The sequence below is a fragment of the Varroa jacobsoni genome, unplaced genomic scaffold, assembly GCF_002532875.2.
Source record: "Varroa jacobsoni isolate VJ856 unplaced genomic scaffold, vjacob_1.0 scaffold_1457, whole genome shotgun sequence".
In the NCBI taxonomy this organism is placed as follows: domain Eukaryota; kingdom Metazoa; phylum Arthropoda; class Arachnida; order Mesostigmata; family Varroidae; genus Varroa; species Varroa jacobsoni.
The window spans coordinates 183883-196087 of NW_019214359.1; positions in this window are offsets into that span (position 1 = coordinate 183883).

Consider the following 12205-nt stretch of genomic DNA (forward strand, 5'->3'; position numbering starts at 1 on the left):
TACTTTATATGCTGAAAATCTGCTAACCTTTAATGGGACGGTTTTTTTTGGTAGACGTATGCCCGTGCGCGATTATGGCTGGCATTACCTAATGAAATAAGCCCGAAGTACTAGGTATTCAAGGGGGGCTGGTGCTGCAGAGCAGAGTTTGAACTTAACAGTTATGATTTGATTCCACGAATACGACGACTACTACGAACTTTAGACAAATTGAGAAAACCTTGCGATATCTATATACAGACAGAAAGATACGCGCACACTCGTCCTAGTCGCTAGGATAGCTATTCATTACATTCTGTAATTTGCAATAGAAAAAAAATGAGGATTCTACTAAGGATTATCGTTTCGATACAAACGGGCTTTTCTGTGTATTGTATGATATAGCCCCCATGTTAGCGTGTTCGTTACTAACTTAATTGAAGATCATGTGCTGAAGGCTATATTGTGACTATTGGCTAGAGCTCTGCTGTTACACATCGTCGCCGTCTCGTGTAAACAACCTGCATTTGGATCCGTAGTTACAGATCTATTAAACTTCCTTTGCGCATATCCATTTTAAAAATTCCCTATATAAAATTCAGTTTTTTCGCATTTTAAATAGAATTCTGAGATTGCGAGCAGTTGACCTAAGGTATATTCTGAAACATCTATTAGAGTATATCAATGCAAACAGTCTATTCTGTACTTATAGCAACAGAAAAAGGCTAGCAAGTTCTTTAAAGATTTTTTCGCTGGTTAGCTTCTTAAACTTAAAATAATAACAATGATTATATAAATGCTGATATAACGTTACTGTAGTTATGCTGTGCACATATCACCATGCATAATCACCAGAGGGTCGTTGCATCTGTCGGTCCGTCCGATGCGGCTGGAAGATTCGTGCACGATCTTGAAACATTATAGACGCTTATGTAAGAGTACTCTGTACTGTGTGTCCACATCTATACTATGGGTATAGCAACAAGTAGTTAGATCACGTTTAGATAGCTAGATAATTTGTACGCGAATAGATAGATGTCAGTGCACGCTGACTGTTCTCGTGACGAAGTCAAATAACTATCACGGGGTGGAGTAAGTCTCTCATTATTTCGTGTTTACATCGTCCAGCTTCACAATACGTAAACGAATCGCACTCAACATGATTTCTTATGCTGCACCACCGGAGTCTGCCTGCTGTCGGTAGTAAACAAACCTCTGTGCGACCTGAGCAATTATGCATGTACGAAGAGCTTCATTCGACGACGCTTGCCGCTTCTGTCGCATTAAACCACCATTGAGTCCTGGTGGATTTGGTATCGTTCACACGGTGATTTAAAGAATATATAATTGGCATACATCAAAAAATCCCAAGACTTTTCCCAATACGTGAAGTAATACAAGAGAGTTTTTGATGGCGATATAATTTGGGTATCTCAGCCGATCTGAAAGTGTTTGAATACAGGGGCGATAATCTAGTAGCTTGCCCTATATCCCATCACTTTCTTAGAACTGATGGCTGAGAAAAGCTTGTCTGAATCTACATATCACTTCACTTTTCGCATAATGGGACAACGAGTTCACACGTGAAGATTCTTCGGGTCCCGATGGACAAAATTACGCCGACCCGAATTTCTACATGCCGCTACTGATTCTAAACGTTATTTTTGCATACTTACACTGTTCTTAGCGGTACAAACTAATAGTAATCATGATTATAAATGTCGTGATCAAGGAAAACGTTTCAAAGTTAAGTACTCTGCACAGAGGTTAAGGAAATTCGCACTTCTATTGCAGCAGCAAAATACCCATTTTTGTTTCGGCATAGTCAAATTTGTTTTAAGGTAACGCGGTATGTAAACAGAGGTTTTAGAGACTAACAGAGCTGAAGGCGGCCCAGTGCTAGAAGTTGGGCATGAAAGCCATCTTTCTTGCCAGTCTAGTTAAGAAGGGACAGTTTGGTGCGAAGGTTCGTCAGCGCAACGAGATGTCGTCCTTATTCAGCGCACGTGTCTAAACGCTAGTCACACATATGCTGACGTGTGTTACGCCCATATGTTTTTTGCTTATGTGGAACACGCCTACAGCTTTATTTTTCTTGCCGAAATATCTTTCAAATACGATATGCTGCTAAGGCCGGTCATGAAGCAACTGTACATTATTGACGAGGATTTATTTGTTTATAAAGACACCGACGTGTCCCCTATCGCGCTCAAAGGATCAGTGACTTCGTGTGGATTAGAACTGGTAAATTACTGAGCATGTTGGGACAAAAAAGGAAGCTACAACTGTACGGTCAGACGGAAGCCGTACATTTCCTTAAAATTAGAATTAACTTTTAAATGAAGTGTTTGAATAATAGTAATGTCCGTAGTAATACAATGTATCAAAGGAGGCAGGCTACGAATGGATGCATTGATCAAAATCATTGGAAGGATCATGCTGTTTGCAGAAAAACCAAATTCTAGAAATAACGTAACATAGTGTATTTTATTCAAAAATATGACTAGAAATAATTGGTGTATTTAATTTGTGTCATATAACATACTGCAAAGAAAAACAACCATACTTAATATACATACATGTACGTGTAATGGAAAAACCTAGACTCTCGTCAGAAGTGGAGTGCCTTTTCTTCATCCTTAGTCGGTAAATTGGAACTGTAAGCCTAAACTATTCTTACCTAAGCTAAGTTTTTGCCGTGGATGAACTAGTGAAACTAAACGTTAGAATGAAAAACATTGTTGTTTTTTACTTATCTCAATTTCAGTTACATAGTACTTTTTAGTTGTTTTTAAACTTTAGTAAAAAAAAGATCGATCTTAATCGAAGACCACTCGGTTTGGAACGAACACGATTTCGTGCACTTACAGACAAAGGCGAATCGATGTTTCTGGGATTATCATTGTTACATCGTCTACTACGTTAATATATCATATACTATTGTCATACTGTATTGCTTAGAGCACAGTTTTTCGATGTCAGAAATTAAGTTAATAAGTTAATATATATAGACGAGGAATAGACATTCAAATTCGTATCTTTAACATGGCTATTTAGTCTTTTCTAGTTATGATGATCATCTAATTCAAATGTCGAAGTCGAAAAGCCACAAACACCAAGAAATTCTACATATCGATCGGCTTGAAATATATATTCTATGTAGCTATATAATACATTTTTTTTTTACTTTCACAGCTCGTCACTAATATTTTTTTTGCCTGTTGACCCCTATCGAATTGTGTCTGACTTTTTGGCGTTGTGCATTTCTGGCCCCGACCAGGCATTTACATATTACATAGTTAACCAGACTGGTGCTAGGTCACCAAACTTCTATTGTCCATGCAGTGGCAAAAGGTTGGAAACTCCATTGAAGGCACCTTACTAACAGTTCACACCAGTCTACGGCCTACCAACTGCTGAACTAAAAACATACATGACAGTCTGTGAGTAATGCACGGCAAACGTGCGATGCTGAAACTGAGCCAAGCTAACAAGAAGGACTAATCTCTATCCTCCCTCAAGAGTCATTCTAGTATCAAAAACAAGATAGGTTTATGATGTAGTTGGGCAAGAAAGGGAACAATTTAATGCAATACGCACAGAGCTAGAAGCCGTCTTTTCTGAGGTTTGATTGATGATAGTACCTGTTCTTTTCAAACCGCACATCGCTACGGGACGCAATCAGTATTTTGATACACCTATGACGGCCAAATAGGTAGTACCTTGCTATCTGTCAAGCCATATCTCATTCATTTTTTCCTGTTTCCGCGACATCTGTTCGCAGTTTAATATAGATACTATAGAAACGCAATTCTACTGTAACCGACCAGCCCTTAATGAGGTCAGGCTTCGTAATAGCCAATAATTTATCGTGACTAGCCTGATGTTACACAAGAAGAAAAACGTTAGTAAAAAAAAATTGTCGAAATTCTACATCGATTCCTTTCGTGGGTGATTTCTTTTTACGGTCCGAACTTGTCGACATCGTGACGAATACTTCGTGTTGTCTGTGAGGATTCAAATATGTCGATCGGTAAAATAGAAGCTCCAGACTTTAACAAATTTCGTATAGTGAATTTTTTTCTATTTCGAAAATGCTGCTCGCTCGGAACGGCTTCCCGTGGTTGACAACAACGAAATTAAATATATACGATACTTGAAGAGGAGGTTTTGGTTAGTGCTGCTGTTGGAGTTCGAAGGATATCACCAATCAACTACAATAGCACAGTATCAGTCGAATTTAATGGGCACCGATACGTATCGAAGGTATGATCCAGGACGCTATAATGCAGCAGAAGCAATGTGCACTTCTGGTGAAGCCCCATATCTATCTCAGTCCAAATCCACCTACTATAATTCGTCTTTAAATCCTCAGGAGGCTTTTGATATTTGCAGAGAACCCAATACAAATGTTATATCCACATATTTCAAAAGCCATGATGAAACTTCATCGGAACGCAGGATTAATTCTCTAGTTGATCCACGGCGAAGGTGTGCGCGTATAGAGGCTGCCTTTTTCTAATGAGAATCGGTTGTATACAACTTCATGAGCTGTGTACAATGCTTGGAAGACAACGTTCTGCAGTGCCTAAAGATTAAAGAAAGACCTTTAAATCGTACTGCAGTCTATATCCGTTAGATCGGATTAGATTGCTACATACCTCGTTGGCTTATATGCGCGACAAACTAATACCTTAAATACGAAATGCACGCTGACATCATCACGAAATCCCAGGGGTACTTTAGATAAAGATGCCGCTCACTTCCAACTGGCTACCTTTAGGCCTCAGTACCTCAAGCTGCCACGGAAGCGTAAATACCCTCATGCTGGCCTTCAAGTATATTCTATCTAATGGAGTTCGCAAAATTCAACATAGATACGCAACATGTCAATAAAGAAAAGGTAGAACATCAAAGGCGAATGACAAACATGCGTATCTTGAGATTGAGATTAATGCTTTGTGCTACCCTGTTACTTTGTCTGACTAACTCTATGATGCGATAACCTGCAAAATGGAGCTACTTGTAAACAGATAGGAAAGGACAACTCAATAGCGTGCTTTTAGTTCGCAGCTTCAACACCTGTGTTTTCGTTGATAATCGGGTTATATACATTGCAGTGAAAATGGCCAAGTTTATTGAAACTAACAAACGCTCTAGTTAGTTTTAGTTGTTTTTTCGGTCACGTATTTTATTAATCCCTATGCGTATTTGCCGTCAGAGATACATAGAGAGAGATACGTTCACTGGGCTGCAGAGTACAGCTGTATGGCTTTAGCAGCAATAGTAAAATTGATACGATAGTCCTATTTGAGGATTTTTTTAATATAGTACTATTTTCGACCTTCGAACAAGGAAACCATTATATGGTACGGTTACATAGCCCGGCTGGCATGATTGGTGCCATAGCGTTGGCTTCATAGGCCGTTCAGTAATCTTGTATCAAATGGCTCAACGACTGGGAACTATAAAGGCAACACTCGTATACGTCGTTTGGGTTTCTGCATTCCAATAACAACTAAACAAGTTAAATAGAGTTCATTATTTTGAAATCAACAACCAATCAGACAATAGGTATGTAAGAGAACCTTTAAATATAGTTATTGAAAGTTATTTTCGCCAGCAGAAGGCCGAAAAAAGCTGGCATTGCAGTATTTTCTTATGCTTCGCCCGACAATCTTTTTCAACTAGACGTTTATTCAGTTGGTTGCTATCCGTGCGTGCTTATATAATTATCCGTTATCATTTTGTCGTGCTTCGAACATTCTGGAAAGAGAAATAAAACATTGAGGAAAAAATGGAACCCCCTTTGCGGGTAAAACACCCCGTCTACTTGCCAATAAGGATTTGTCTTGCCGCTTGATTGGTCCAAGAGTATCCCAGCTGCAACACACAACTTTTTAAAATAACTTCTCCTAGGTCTTCGCAGTAACTGCTTGATTCGAAATGGCTGAGATGGCAAAAACGAAGCTATTCTTACTTGATGGTTTTTGTTGGACCGGTTTGTGTTTCTTTAAAGATGTTTTTTGTACAAACAGCCGTGAACTCCACAAAAGACTCGAGGATTTGTCATCCAAAAGTAAAACTATTGTAACTAAAGTAAGGGAAACTAAAGGTGGATGACCTGTGTCCCTGTGCTGGCTCGGAGACGGCATAAACGTAGCACCGTTGAGAGTTGTTCTCGAGCGGGGGTTTGGCGTCTTCAAGCGAACACATCTGGGAGCTTAGTTGTTGCTTACGGTATGTGTAGATACTAAAGAAAAATTATGTCGCCCAATTACGGCTGTACCTAAATACAACAAGGCAGAAGTGAATAGCTGCAAGAAAGCTCACTCGAGCAACAGTTGAACCAAACAGCGTTCACTACATAAAGATTATATAGTTTTATTTGACCGCGTTCCTCATGGCGGTTAACATGGTTGGCATCATTATACCCGTGTGCATCAATGGTGTTAAGTATTTTTGTGCATTCTCACTAAACAACACGGGCAGGCCTTCTGATTGAGCTCCTAAATCTCGCCGGCTGATGAGACAGCTCAATGACGTCGCGATCGACGGCAACCCGTTTCGGCACACTTTAATGAGTACAAATATTTACGTTGCTTCTTTAAATATCTTCTGCTGATGTAGGAATCCGAGTTACCAGTTAGTTTGATCGTTCGTTAGTAATTAGCTTTCTCGCAACGAAGAGGGTACCACAAAAAAGTTATTTCACTGCGATATATAATAATGACTGTATGTTATGCCAAGGAATTGTTTCATGTAGCAACGGTTCAGTCTTGAGCGCTCAGATTCTAAATAAAAACGTACGTCGTTACGTACAACGAATCTATGCAATAAGGCCATCTACCCCATGTTCCTTATCTGTTTAGCATAACGATTACAGCAGCCTGTAATTAAACGGAAATGTACCTTTATTTGGCCAGTTTTTATTAGAAATCTCTCTATTTCTGAAACGAAACAAATCAAGTCTAACTTACGGTTCAGCTTATCTGAACCCTCCATTGATAGACTGCCATCTACAATTGCTACGGGCGGTCGTTCTTCATCGTAGTAAACTACACTGGGCCAGTACGTGCAGGTATATTACAAGTATTTGAAGTTTTGGCTGTTACAGCCAGCGACTTCGAACACTTATTTGAGGCATATTTGTCAGAAATGCCTACAGAATCCTCTAGTACATACAGGCCTTTTCAAGGAACTGGCCACAGCGGTCTTTAGACATGACAGAGTTTCGAGATACGCCCGGTACCTAAGACTACGTAAACACGACGCTGAGACAAAAGTGACGAATTTCTAAGTGGTCTTAACCGACTTCTTCTAACCGGTCTAACCGACACTTGCGTCTATAACCGATCCCTAAACTCCCTAAACAAAAAATTGAAAAGACGTTCAGCAAATATTACTCGGTAAGTATACCTTTGGCCTAAGTCTGCAGCATTACGATCGCGCGCTAATTCACGTGTCAATCTTAATTAACAATAAATATTTCCAGTCATTTTTTAAAAGATATTCAATTCATCGACATTATACAGATCTATTCTGTTTACAACATGTTTAGTAATTGTTTCATTTATGTATATGTATGTCGTGTGTAGAAATTTCAGATTAAAAAAAGAAATGTTTTGAGATTGCTTCAGGTGGCTAGTCGTTTTTTAACACAGAACAGTGCGGTTACAGCCAGTTTCCAGCCTAAACTACCTCACACTTTCCAGCCTAAACTACCTCACACGTCCTTAAGTTTGCTCGGCAAACGCGTTACAATTGCATGGTCACGAGGACTACAGATCTATAGATGTTCAATTGAAACAACGAGCCATATCTATCATGCTTATTAAATCACTTCTACAGCATTTGGTATCGCCATCCTCCTTTCTCTTTACCATTGTATTCTGTCTTTCATTCCTGGCGCTTACTCAATTACCTATCGGAATAAGTATACAGCAGAAATTATGTCTTCCTTCCGATTTGCTTTGCTCCTTGTTTGTCACCATTATTCTTGTCTACTAGACTCTCGCTCTCAGCTATGCACGGGACCGGAGTTTGGGCCTCACTGGGTCAGCTCAGTCAGCCCCACGAACACTCTACGAGCGTTTCCGTACAATGTCGAGATGATTGTCAATTGTCAGTGACACATTCTTTGGCTTCTGCTGTATACAGACAAGGTTTTCTGTGCCTGGTCTTCCTCTTCGTATCGTTCGGCCCTAGATTTCTGCTCAAGCTCAGCTCCGGATTGCATTTAAAACCCCGGATTCTACCCCAGCCTCCTCCAACAAACTCCATCTTTCTTCGTCCATTCTCTTTGTCTGTTTTCGGTTATTTCCTGAACGAACTGCGTCTGCCTGTGTATTCTGATGTGAGCGTGTAGGGATTCCGAGTCGAGGGGATTCAGAGGACCCTGTCGACGTCGATGGGCATCGAAAGGATTGCCCTCTTTCCTTTCTATCCATCGCTATTCCTCCGCGCTTGAGCACTAGCCAAACGAATTGAAGTGGCCGTCGCTGTTCCTGCTACTCCGAATAGCGAATAGTGAGAAGCAATGGACCGATGGCACGCCTCGCCCGATTTCCATGCTGGCTTTGCTAGAACGTTCTGTTCAGTTGATGGCGTGCGGCATTGGAATGAAACGATCTCAATTCGTATGGCGGCAAGCGCAGCACCCCTGAAGGGCCTCCAGTCGAAGCAGATGGACCAGAAGGGTCCAGGCGCGCTTGACCGAAAAAGGAGAAGCGGATATTAAGGATTGATCCCTGAATTTGAAATCAGTTGCCGGGATGGTCTTGCTGCTGCTGCTGCTGAGCTTCTCCTCGACACGGTCTTTCTACAGGCAGAAACTTGCAGCTTCTACCCAGGGAGTTTTACAGCCAGAGATAGTGGCTTTGGTTCGTTGGTTGACGAAAACTGCTCAAACCAACCCAATCCAAGTCCGGCCCGCCTACGAAGACGTTTATCTCTTATGGCGACAATATCTCTGTCTGTGTGTCTGTTCGTGTGGCTATTTGCTCCTTCTTGTAAACGAATGGTGAATTGGCGGATGAGCAAATGAAGTCGAAGACGCGCACAGGCAGAGCATACCCGCTCCTGTAGCCGACTATAGCGAATGAAACTTATTCGAACGTTGGACTCTCGCGTTACAAAGGGTGTTTCGTCCTAAATACCTGCGTTGCTTTACAGGGCCTTCTGAGTTCACTACCGGATTATAGATACCTTGGATTGTGGACGATCAAGATGGGAAGAACGGACAAAGGCCTGACATTGCGCACGTCTGTTCGGTCGGTTTGTTCCGTTTATTTCTACTCTTTCGAGTGTTGCTAAAATGTCGCCGAATTTAAATTGCTGTGATTCATTACGGAATTGTGAGATTTAAAGGCGAATGTCGAGTAGGCATATTCCCAGGTGACCAGATTGTTAGATGCGAACCGTATAGATACATTCATATTGGAGAAAGCATCTACAGCGAAGGATGTTTACTAAGAAACTCGCTAGACGTCGCTTCTAACGAACTAGCGTAATAGACTGCATTGTTGTAGTCAGGACATTGTAACCTCCCGCAAAGATTATAGAGATATAATTAAGGGACAGCGCAGTCTAGGCAAGGCTAAACAGACTCGTATCGATGACATACGCTTTCGAGATTGAGCAGAAGTTGTCCTGGCAAGAAAATATTATCTAGGATTTGTGCTTAACACTACATAAATGTCGTTATGACGACTGGCAACAGCAAGTTGACATAAATGAAATGTTATTTAAGTTAACTAAGCATGTGCGTTGTATTTAGGTAATTCATATTTATGGCTACAGGGTTATTTAATAAGATTGGATGGAATTTTTTGTTCGGTGATCCGAGAATCCGCTCAGGCACTTATGCCCTTAGCTAAGCGTAAACGGGATATTCTACAAAAAATAAGTTGACTTTATTTATTATATTTACACTAATATTATCTCATTTATTCTATCCGAACGGATCTGTTTATCATAAGTCCTGAGCAATAGCCTTCTAGAAAAATATTCTCTGGATCTATCGTAGGACCTCGGTAACTTTTATCTATCGTTGTACATGTCTGAGAAGGCAGTATGTTGACATAAAGCAAGCTGTCAGCTCAACCTTGACTTGTGATTAATAAACAAGATCGATAAACGACGTAATTATGAAAAGGTCTGCGTAAGTGGTAAATAATAGTAGTTGACCTTTGACATATAATGAGAAAAGCCACTTAGGATTTCAATATAGTTAGTTTAAATCGAATATAGCTTAAAAAGATAAATTCTGAGTAAATTTCAAAATATGACCTTATCATTTTCTAATCGTATTTACTAATAGCGTAACGACAAAAATACTTTGACTCTAACAACGATTGTCAGGGCCGGCGTCCGAATTATATGCGCGAGTTGCCGCACCCTTGAAGATGGGCCATAGTAAGTTATTTACGATCGTTATTGTACGGCTTTCCTCCCTCTATCACTGATACACATCCTTAACGAGTATATCTCAGTCAGTTGATTGTGCATGACCACGTGCCAATTGTTTAGCCCCGTGTAACCGTATATTACCATCACTAAAATGTAAATACTCATAGGCTCCAGCTGTCGGGACGAGCTCCTGGCCTCGGCAATTCAGCGAACTTAGTCACCTGTACCGTGAAATCCGGATAAAATTTTCTATACCGGACGAAAATTGCCCTCTACACTATCCAAGTTCCGTTCTTGCGGCAAATGGTATTGCATTCAGAACGCCATATCATCCATTGCTGCTAGCTCACTCTACCAGCTGCTTTGTCCATGCTCAATACGTTCTGAGCAGTATTCCAGCGGTTCCGGTTTATGTGTACGCGGTACGCACTCAGCAGCCACTAACAGTGGGAACCAACGCTGCGGCAGCAGGCGTCGAGGGGTCGAATAGAAAACAAAGGGGGAGTAAGTGAAACTGCCGTGGCGAAATATTGTTCAACATGACAGAAAGACAATGCAACGGAAGAATTAAATAAGGGAGCTAGGCGAGAGGAAGGGATATCGAATGAGAGCAAAAAGAATGAACACTTCTCGGTCGCTTTGGCATTAGAGCTTCGCGGGATCCGACGCGACATGGTAGGTACGGCGGGGGGCACAGCACGTGGACGTTCTCAAACCAATGCTGTCCTAGGTATATGGGTGAGAAGCTAACGAGGGGTTTACGAAGTTCAGGAAACGAACTGCTATAGAGGATTGGTTACGGTAGAGTCGCGCGATGCACCGACGAAAGCTCTCGAAGAACGAGGCTTTTCTGCTTGATGGCACCGGCAACGGCAGTGGGGACAGCAGCAAAGATGAGGAGGGGCAGCTGTAAGTGTGCCTTGAAAATGATTGGGGGAAGCCAGCGACAGAGACGATGGCAGACGCAACGGCACCCAATCAGAAGTCACCTAAATGTCTTGTGTCATGCTAGCGTAATTGAACAAGCAAGATTTATGACGCAGCGAATGGCGACAAAAAGGCATACATCAATGAATTACTATGTTCTCCTTTCCTGTCCCGCCCAAAGTCTTCAGGGAAAACGAAGTATAAAGCCAAAATAAAAGCGCGGCGAAATACACACACACAGTGTGAGAGGTATAGCTTGGCGAAGGCATAGTTGCACGTGACGCTTATGTCGGGCTTCGTCAAAAGCACCTGTACATTTATATGTTCGAACAGCAGTACGAGTAAGACCAAAGTTTGCCCACTCAAAAAACCGCGGACATTTGGAACAGGGGCGTGATGGGGTTAGTGCAACATTTTCCATATATGTGTATATATGTATATATATATGTATGTGTGTGTGTGAAAAATATACGGAGAAAAAAGTTTAAATCATAACAGATTAGGACGAAACGAGAGGTTCCGCGACACAAAATGTATTTGTGACAACTAAATGAAAAGTTGCTTATTGCTTTAAGGGCCGAAACCCATGAACGCTGGAACACTTGCCCACAACGATGATACAGTGGGAACCGATTTCGAATACAGGAAGTGTAGGAGGCGTATTGAAAATAAACGTTGAAGAGAAACAATGCATCATTTAACTAACTTTTACTAAGCACTTATAAGCAGTGGCGGTCATGAAAAGAAAAGCAATTATTTAAGCGAGAACTTTTACTTCTTTTACTTAAAAAATAAACGAGAGCTTCATTTGACTGCAACAAAACTTCTGTATTTATTATAGATTAAATTGAAACTGCTTTACTGCATATTCGTATGTAATGCAGTTTAA